The following is a 7,023-nucleotide window of genomic DNA, read 5'->3' as shown; positions in this document are numbered from 1 at the left end:
GGAGTTAAACTACGCAGAGATGTGGCCTTCCAGGAATTGAGTTTGAGACCATTGGCTTAGTTAAAAGATATAAGAGGTCATTTAATTTAGTATGGGACTTTAAAAAAGTGCAAAAGAATATTAACTAGTTGTAACTTTTTTTTCAGTTGTGGTAATGAAAAAGCCAAACAATTAGGGCTTTAGCAAACACATGCTATTTTGTGGAATCAGTGATCAAAATTAGACAACATCAATGATTGTGTCACAAAGAAATATTGCATTATAGTTTCTAAAGTTTACAGCAGTTGATAATTAGTGCAATGTAGAACCCAAAATAGATAATAGAAAAGATAACTCAAACCATTTGAGGAAACCGATTAGAACAAACCATTTAAGTTTACTAATCTAAAAACTAATCCTAATGAGTACTGCGAACTTAATCCATTTGAGTAAAAGAAGCAACTTGAGCATAGTAAAACCCACACTGTAAATGCGAATAGTATTCCTTACTATCAAAATTCTAGTGTGTTTACTTAATTTTAAGCTAATTGTTGAGTTTACTAGAAATGCATTAGTGTTGCTGACATAGTAAGGTATAAAGTTCCCATAACTTATGTAATTTGAGTAAAATTGCTTATAAGGGCTAAGCCATGCTGTTACGCATGCGTACTGGGTGGTGATTTCCCATCCCCCATCCCGAGTCACAACCAACCGCCACCCAGCACCGCCATTGAAGGACAGGATTTCATATTGACAAGATGTTCTGCTGTAAATCAAGGTAAACTTTTCGTTTTAATTACTACTTTGATTTTATTTGTATAGTATCAGTAATCTGTTTATTTCCTGCACTTTGTGAAATTGTTTGCTGTTTTGTGAACTAATTAATAGCCCATGATGTTGTGACTAAACGTTTTGACCACTGCACGTTATTTGCAATACTGTCTACTTTACTAGATAAGCTATTTTTAGCTGCTTAGTCCTTTTTAATAACTATTAATAATTTGTAAAGTTAGTAGTAATTTGTAAAGTGGGCGTTATGCTCTAAAAGAGCGGGCCGCGCCATTTTAAATGATGCACTGAGAGAGCAAGAGCGCGCGCAATGATCCGTTCAAATAGATGTAAAGTTAACACATAGCTGTAGGTCTACATTTTTAAAAAAGAAAACGAAACCTATTTATCCGCATTACAAATACAGTAACGTTAGTTATCGCTGAACTTTAGTGGCGCTTGTTGTGACGAAAATATGCGTGTTTTTTTAAAGATTTACTTTTATGAGATCAGCTGCAGGAAGCAGGTGAGGAGATCAGCTGTGATTCGGTCCGGCGTCAGCGAGCGGCTCATGACCAGACCAGTCGTTTTTTTCTCCATGATCGCCGGGGCAGCAGCAGTTTTAACCCGCCGAGGCTTTTAGAACATTATAAAGCAGTTTCAGCTCAAAATGGACCCGTGAGTGTCGTAACGTTAGGTAATTTAGGATTTCGATGCGATTACGATTCGTGTCACTGTATGAGGCAGATACATATTTACACATGATGCTAAAGTGTGCTTATGCTAACAATCCCTATGAAACTTAAAGTTAAACTTATGAAAATGCGAGAGATATTTAATTAACTCATTTATTTGTTTTATATGCTATTTGTCTTTTCTTTATGCCGTTTTGAAGGTTTATTCCAGTGTTGCCGTTACGTTATTGAGTGTTTTGTTTTGCTGTAATGACAAATAAATCTGACCAGACGCGACTGAATATGTGTGATGGATAACGTTAATGATGAAGTGGTATAACTCGTACAACCAAGCACAGAAACATCCCTTTGTTTGCTCAATATCACACAAAGGCATCAACAAGCCTTTGTTATAAGCAAACTTTCTGTAAAGAAACAGGCTTTGCCAAACCTGTTAGTTTGCATTTTTAAAGAAGGTTTCACTAATTTTTAACAATTTAGGGCAAATAAATTTGAACAATTACAAGGTTGTTTAAAATGTAGCGCACCATTAGAGTATTGTGAGTGGCATATTTGGTTTGTAATATCATTATACCCTTTATTTATTTTTTATTTCAGACTACCAGTTTGTGAGCTGATATGCAGTGGAAATGTAAGTTTTGCACTTACACATCAAAGAAAACTTTTTGAACAATACCGCACAAGCCATAGAACATATTCATGAATTGTTCTATTAACGTTACCTTGTCTCCATACTGAGTGTCAGGGTAATTTTAAATCGTTTAATGCATTAAAAGTACATTTAACAAAATTCTCAGCAAAGAACTGCATGATCAAGAATAGTCCGAATATTTTGTCCATTTGAATAATCATCTGAGGACTAGTTAGAAATAGGGTTGTTGTGTTGTGATACCATTAATTTATGTTACAATACTATACCAGCTGAAGTATGGTGATACCAAGTAGTATTGCAATACTGTAATTCATAACTTAAATCCATGAAATAAAGAAAAATGTCAGAAATAATATATTGTATATGTTATTATAGGCCTACTTGAATTTAAATAATTCCCTTATTGTTGAAAAAAGTATTTGCACATCTCTTCACCTAAAATGTATTCATTCCAGCAAAAAAAATACATTAAATTAAAGATACATAAAGAAAAGCATTTTTCTAACAAACCTAGGCTATATGAAGTGGTCAAAAATTGTTTCCTGTTGCTATTTTGGGTTTTTCATCTATCATACTTTTTTCACACTTATTATCGGATAAGAATCCAAAGTAATTCAAAATTTCACTTTATGAGTCATTCTTTTTAATAGATTGTCACGGTTGTTGTAGCTATTATATCATATTGACAGGAACAGAAATAAACGAATTCCGATTCAAAATGAACCATCACAAAATATGCAATAGGCTACTATAAAAGGCGCAAATTCTACAGTTTTACAACCTTAGAAGGCTCCATAGACTATTAAAATACAATGATCTATTGTTGCTGAATCGTGTAAGTATTTTAGTGACTTTTTCACATGCAGCATTATGTATTGTAGGCAGACTGTTAATGACAATACTACCGTTTACAAACTACAGTGGCACCGCCAGTATCTTGGAGCCATAGTATCACGATACTACCATAGTACCGGTAAACCTTGCAACCCTAGTCAGAAAGTTCAGTGTCCTTTTAAAGACATCAATTGAGACAAATATTTATTCCACTTTTAATGCGCATAAAAGTAAGGCACACCAGCAACAATGCCATGATTATATTTAATCGGGGGTTGTGTTTATTACTGTTTGGTGACAAGTATAGCTCATGCTTTTGATGACAGGCGCCGGGAGTATTTGGCAGCTTTTATTACTCAAGAACATTTAACTATGTCATGTTAAAGTGTAACATCTGTTGCTATATGGCATTGCATTGTATCATTGCATGTGTTTCTGATTTCTGTTTTTTGTTTTAGAATTTCGCTTAGCCATGTCAATAACACTTTACGTTTTTGTGCACAACAGTGACATCCAGAAGGAAGTCATAGAGGAAACACCAGCTGATGCAAGTGCTGCAGAAGGTTTGTTTTCTTTTCAAAACTTTGTGTGATTTTGTGAATTTGTGTTTTTGAATGTTATTAATGACTAATAATGTTTTGATTGGATCTTTGCAGAATTCAATCGAATATCAGGAAGAAATGTGAGATCCAAGTTCTACGCTGCATTGGACACACACTGCTCTTTTGATTGAAATAAAAAAAAAAACAGGAGAAAATTGCAGAAGAAAACTAGAAGAAATTTTCAACATGTTAATTCAAAGGTATTTTTGTGACATCATCTTTGAATCATAATTTGCATTTGATTGCAATAAATTGCATTTGATGTTTTCATTGGGCTATAATGCATGTCTACTTGTCTTTACTTTTTCAAGGTCATCTGGCAGCAGTTCTCCGGGGTCTTTCAGTCCTTTAGAGGGATGAGTCTAAAGAAATTTTCAGGATGTGTTTTGTAAGTAGTATTATTGTTTCTGCTTTCTTAGACTGGAAATGAAGCAGTCATTCCAGTTTACTTCACTTATTAATAAAAATTTTCAATTTTATAAAAATAAAACAAATGCATTTAATGTAAGTATTTGAAAGTAAGAGGGATGTTATATTATGGCCTTTGGAGCAAGAGCATTGCTATGTTGCAAATACAGCAGCTTGTGCCGTCACAGGGTCAGTTAGCTTCATAGGCCAGTGAAGTAATGAATGCATTTCTTTAATTTTTAAACACACTTGTTTTGAAAAGGAGGAAGATTAGCTTGAAAAAAAAATCTTAATAAGTGTAATACCTATGTAATATGTGGAGAGAAATATAATTTCAGTTGAAAGAACCTGCTGGATTAAGATGTAAAAAGATAGTGTTAAAAGCCACAAAGTCAAAGATGCTCCGTATTATAACCAACCCTGTGAAGTCACCTGCTGTGGGATTGTAGATGGCTGCACCCTTGTTCTAAAAGCCATACTAAAACATCAATTTTCTTATTAAAAAATAGTTATTAATACATTTTTAAAAAGTGTGCTAAATAATGCAAACTTGACTCACTGCTTTAATCTAGCAAAACCAAATGCATTCATGAATCGGTTCCCAATTTATTAAGTTTTCCCTACAAAATATTTATATTGATTATGTAGCACCAATTGGTCTCTCACACATTTGCATTTAATTTCTTGAAAATGTTTTAAAAGTACTTTTACTGCAGTTTGTTTTATTACATTACAGTGTTTCTTTAATTAAAAAAATGTATTGTTCCTTTAGAATAGTATCATGTTCAAGATACTGGAATTTAGTACCAATCTCTGCTGCAATTTTAAGCAGCAAATTTCCTGCTAACATTTTAAGCACTTTTGAGCACATTTTTAAACAGCACTGTTTTGCCATTCTGTTCACATGCTTAACAGAAATGACACTCAACAATGCTCAAATGTTAGCAGGAAATGGATGTTTTTAAAATTACTATATGGATTGGTAATAAATTCCACTATCATGACAAGCCTAGTAGAAGCAGTACAGGCAAATCCATCGTGTTGGTCTACATTGAAGAAGGAGCACCATAGCAAGGCCTTCTTATAAGAAGCATTTGAATGTAAAATGTACTATAAACACAAATAGTCATGCTAATAAGCAACTAGTTAATAGGGTAATTGGTTCCTACTAAAGTGTTACTAAATTAAGCACAAGGAATTGTAATTTTTTTCACCTCTGCTTTTGGTCTCCTGGCCACTACAGGCTTTATTAGTGCCATTTAGAATATCAAACTTTACTTATTTTTCTTTCTCTATTCATAGGATGTAATTGTAGAGTCGGACTTCAGTGCAGAAGATGTTGGCCTGCTGACTGTCGTGTGTGAAGATGTCTAGAGAACCTCATTATGGATGCAATGTGGGCCTTTATACTGGAAGGAAAAGTGGTTATGGACTTTGCCACATGCAGTATGTCTCTTTTTTTGCTTTGATTTACACACTGAATTCGGACTACCCAAAGACTTTGAGCAATGCATTTGAATTTGTTCAACGTGTGTTGCTTTTGCTGGGAGGGAAGCGTAATGTGTTTTATTCGGCGAGTGCCTGTATACTGCTGTGCTTTATGTTTAAAGGTTCAGGTATAATGGCATGTTTAATTACAAAGTGTTGCTTTTTAACATGTTGCTGTTTGCAGTGTTACATTTAGGACTGCAGCATTTTGGTGTTTAAAACACTTTTTTTTTTTTTTTACCAAAAAAGTGTATTGTGATTTATAGGGTTGTCAAAAGTATTGAGTTTGGTACCAATCGGTACTGAAATAAAAAAAAAAAAGTCCATCCATTTCCCACTAACATCGCAAGAACTGATTGGCCATTGTGTTCACATGCTCAGTAGATATGACTGATTGGCTTTGAAGGTCATTATTTTTACCACACTTCACCACTGTTCACCAGGTGCAAAGATACAAAGACACTGGATAACTTCAAAGCACTGTCGATCAGTCGATTCATCACCAGATAGCTTAAATGTTAGCTTCTAAACAAATCAGCTATCGACATGGCTTTGAAACACTTCAGTGTCTGTGTAACTTTGTTTGGACTCAGTGAAAAATGGTAAACCTATGACAGTCACAGCCAATCACAGTCATTTCTGTTGAGCATGTGAACACGGTGGCCAATCAATGGTGTTTAAGAACGAGCTCAGTAGCACTCAAATGCTGGTGGAAAATGGATATTTTTAATATTACAGTATTGATTGATACCAAACTCAATACTTTTGACCACACTAATGTGATATTTTCTGTAGGAAAATCTAAACTACACAGTCTAACAAATTAGCTTTAAAGCTTAATATCTGTTCCTCTGTGAGTGTCTATATGCTGCCATGTTTAAGGTGCTGGTGCAATGGCATGTTTAATTACACTAATTCAAGTATCTTTTTTCCAAGTGTCAAGTATTTAAAGTTTTTTTGATAGATTTTCAAACCTTTTCGAAAACTTGTGTTTTAGGGTTGAACATGTTTATTATATTTTTTGTCTGTATTGCTGTTTACAGTATATTACAGCACTTTACAACAGGTTTTTACAAAAATGTATTGTGTACAAGTGTATTGTGATACTAAAATATCACAAGTGTATTGTGAAATTCTGCTAATTTTGTCAAATAAAATGTTTACATTTAAGACCTGTATAATGTCATTACTTGTAAGTTGAACTACATATTTTATGTTCAGTTTAATTGAAGAAAATGTGGAAACCGATTGCACGTAGTTTCTTTAGTTGACATTACTTAAAATGGTGGATTAAAACAATGTTGAGACTACTAGCATTCAAGATGTTAACTGAACATGGTAGAACAGTATTAGTTAAATAGAGTTATTAAAGTAATCTTACTATAAAACCCTAAGTAAAATTACTAAATAATGACAAGTATGTTAACTAGAATTTTCTATTAAACTTACTTAATTTTTAACAGTTAGTTTACTTTATAAGTTTTAGTTTTCTTACTTCAAAGCAATAATTAAACTTAACTTAAGATTTCCTTGTAAGTTTATATTGCAAAAATAAGGCAATCGGTTTCCAAACTTTTTTTAAGTAAACTGAACATGT

General features: G+C 33.4%; 1 long non-coding RNA gene across 2 annotated transcripts; it reads left to right on the top strand.

Annotated features, from left to right (window-relative positions):
* The first annotated feature begins 708 nt into the window (after positions 1-708).
* On the top strand, positions 709-6,596 carry LOC147843516 (uncharacterized). Of its 2 annotated transcripts, none has more exons than XR_015492921.1 (6): positions 709-757; positions 2,040-2,073; positions 3,436-3,491; positions 3,585-3,730; positions 3,842-3,918; positions 5,241-6,596. It is a non-coding gene; the product is annotated as an uncharacterized LOC147843516 (long non-coding RNA). The 2 variants fall into 2 exon arrangements; XR_015492922.1 differs by lacking the exon at positions 709-757 and adding an exon at positions 1,074-1,425.
* The last annotated feature ends 427 nt before the right edge of the window (positions 6,597-7,023 follow it).

This window comes from Danio rerio, chromosome 6, assembly GCF_052040795.2.
Source record: "Danio rerio strain M-AB ecotype USA chromosome 6, GRCz13ab, whole genome shotgun sequence".
NCBI classification, from domain to species: domain Eukaryota; kingdom Metazoa; phylum Chordata; class Actinopteri; order Cypriniformes; family Danionidae; genus Danio; species Danio rerio.
The sequence above is the reverse complement of the archived record's forward strand: the minus strand, read 5'-3'. Positions and strand labels throughout refer to the sequence as shown.